Raw genomic sequence first — 3,262 nt, forward strand, 5'->3', positions numbered from 1 at the left:
AGTGTATTCACCACCACAGTAAAGGTACTGAACAGTTCCAACACCACAAGTATCACTCATATTTCCCTTTCATAATTTTACCCACATCCCTGCCACCCACACCCCTGCCCCATCCCTAATCCCTGGAAACTACTAATCTGGCATCTACTTCTAAAATTTTGTCATTTCAAAAATGTTATATAAATAGGACTACTCATTATGTAACCCTTTGGGATTGGATTTTTTTAAAAACTCAAAAGTATGTGTAACACTTCATGAACTTGCATGTCATTCTTGCACAGAAGCCATTCTAATATTCTTTGTATCATTGATGTTTTAGGGTATGTGCTGCTGAAGTGAGCACAATCGTTTGATTTTTATTGTAGTTATTGATATATTTATATTTTATCTCATATTTTTCCATTTGTTTTCTATTTGTCTTATGCCCTTTTGTGCCTTTCAATACTTTGAATATGTCATCCCGCTGCATTCTGAGTCTCCATTATTTCTGAAGAGAAATCAGCTGCTAATCTATCAAGCCTCCGTTTTACTTGTCTGTGATGAATTGCTTTTCTCTTCCTACTTTCAAGATTTTCTCTGCCTTTGCCTTTCAACATCTTGGCTATGATGTGTCTCTGTAAATTCTTTTAGTTCATCTTACTTGGAATTAATTATGCTTCTTGGGTATGTAGATTAATGTTTTTAATCCATTTGGGGAGGTTTGGGACATTATGTCTTCATTTTTTTTTGCCCCTTTCTCTTTTCTTCTTTTTGAACTCCCAGTACACATATTTTGGAATACTTAATGGTATCTCACAGGTCTCTCAGGCTCTGCTAATATTTCTTCATTATTTTTTTCTTTCCATCATTCAGATTGAACAATTTATAGTGATTTATCTTCAAATTTGCTGATTCTTTCTCTTGCCACTCAAATATCTTGTTGAGCCTGTTTGTGAATTTTTTATTTCTGTTATCATTCTTAACTCCAGAATTTAAAAATGGTCATTTAAAAATAATTTCTCTTTGATAGTCTGTATTTGATGAGTCATTGTTATATTTTCTTTATCTTTTACATTTCTATGATTACATAATAGTTGTACATATTTATGGGGTACTTGTGATATTTTGATACAAGCATACAATGTGTAATGGTCAAATCAGGGTAATTGAGAAATCTCTCACTTCAAATACTTTTTATTTTTTCTTGGGACTGTATTTTCTTTTGATTCTTTAAAGAGGTTTTCCTTTATGTTTTTGGAACATATTAACAACACCTACTTTGAAGTCTTTGCCTGGTAAGTCCATCACCTGGGGTCTTTCAGAGAGTTTCTGTTGGCTGCTTTTTTTGTTCTTGTGTATGAGTCACACTATCCTGTTTTTATTTTTTGCATGTCTTGTAATTTTTTGTTGAAAACTGGACAGTTTTGATAATATATTATAGCAACTCTGGACTCTGATTCCTCTCCCCTGATTTTGTTGTTGCTGTTTTTGTTATTTATTTTATTATTTATTTGTTATTTGCTATTATTGTTATTTATTTACTGAAATAACTATATACTGTCTGTCTCTCCAACAGTGTGCAGCCACTGATGTCTCCACTCAATTAAAAAAAAATTCTTGATCTTATTTTTAAGCCTGTTTTTTTTTTTTTTGGAGTCACGTCTGGGTCAGCATTGCATAGTGGTCAGCCAAAGATTCAAACACCTTGAGCCAATAAGGCTTTTACCATATGCTGATGGATCTGTGTGTGGTTTGGAAAATGGCATTGAAAGTTTAGGCGGTTTGCAAGTCTGTCAGTCTTTACTTTCTGTGCTTTTAGAGTCTCACATTCGTTCTGGGACGAGCAGCTGATGAAGACCCTCTTCAGTCTTTCCTGAGCATAAGCACAGCCATGTGTACACATGCAGCCTTCCACATTGCTAGGGATATGTGGGAACTTACTCAGGCCTACTCTGGCTGTCTTGATCCCTGGATCTTGCTGATACATTTCTTGTTCGTCTGCTGGTATGATGTTTGGCCCAGCCAGTAAGGCAACCTCAGGATAGCTATGGTTTTGTTTTTTTTTTTCCAACTGTTTGCCCCCAAGATTGCTATTGCTTTCAACCATGCCCTCGGGCATGAGTTTTTCCATCCTTCGTTCCATATCACATTAACTCTTGAAGCTGTAGAGCTGCTTGTCCTCAAGGCCTGCCCTGTCCTGGTAGAACTACAGTGGCATGAAGCTGGGTGGAACAGCATGAAACAGTCTTGGACAAAAATACCAATCCCTCTGTATTCTTATGCGATTCAATCATTTTTGTTGAATAAATGCTTCTCATTTTTTTTTTTTGTTTTTGGTCAATTTCCAGATTCCTGAAATGGTTGTTTTTGACAATTTAATTCAGTTTTATTGTTACTTTGGGATGAGGATTTGGTGAGCTCCTTGCTTAGCTATTCTGGAAGTCCTGCCCTGGTAATAGTCTTGTGAGGCTGTATTTGCCACACACAACACCCAAATTGGAATGCTTCTTAGAAATAGTGGTTCATATCCAGAGTAGTGTCTGCTCATTGTGGGCAGGGCAAGGGTGGAGCAAGTTCCAGTGATATGCCTCCATAACATCTCATCAACTTTCAAAAGGAAACTTACAAAGAGATTGAACATCCTGTATTTAGAGAGAGGATGAGCAATCAATGCCAAAGAATTTTGCCATTCCCTGTGGCATTAAATGTGAAGGTTGGTGTGTATGGGGGTGCAACACATCCAACTGAGTAACAGTCTTCATGATGGGAAATCAGGGGGAACATTTTCCTTCCTAAAACATTAACTGTGGGAAATGAGAAGATGGAAAAACACCTGTGAGGGACACTTCCAGTTTAAAAAAAATTACTAAGGAATATATTTCTCATCCTCTCTACAAACTTGTATATCTAGAAATACTTCTTTGTCTGTGTGTCCACTGTTCAACTCAGTGGTCTCTCTGGGCCAGTCTGTAAATATATCCATGAAGCTGGACATCCTTCATAGTTGGAGGAAATGATGGCTCCTGTAGCATTGTGAGGGGTCTATATATGTCTGTGTGTGTTCAATAGGGAACCCCTTCCCACATAAAGCTTCTCAGAGTACAAAAACTGCTAAATGCAAATGAAGTTCTTTGATGTGTATTTTCAATTAATCAGTGACTCTTGCACAGGATAAATGACGTTATTTTTCCCCCTTACCACTTATAATTCATAGGTTATAATGCTAATGAAGGTTCGCTTTTTTTTATGTTGTTTCTACTTTTATCACCATCTTTTCCTTATT

General features: G+C 36.5%; 1 non-coding gene across 1 annotated transcript; it reads right to left on the reverse strand.

Annotated features, from left to right (window-relative positions):
- Positions 1 to 236: 236 nt before the first annotated feature.
- On the reverse strand, positions 237 to 343 carry LOC118150772 (U6 spliceosomal RNA). The gene has a single exon (XR_004738915.1). It is a non-coding gene; the product is annotated as a U6 spliceosomal RNA (small nuclear RNA).
- Positions 344 to 3,262: the final 2,919 nt, after the last annotated feature.

Source organism: Callithrix jacchus, chromosome X, assembly GCF_049354715.1.
Source record: "Callithrix jacchus isolate 240 chromosome X, calJac240_pri, whole genome shotgun sequence".
In the NCBI taxonomy this organism is placed as follows: Eukaryota; Metazoa; Chordata; class Mammalia; order Primates; family Cebidae; genus Callithrix; species Callithrix jacchus.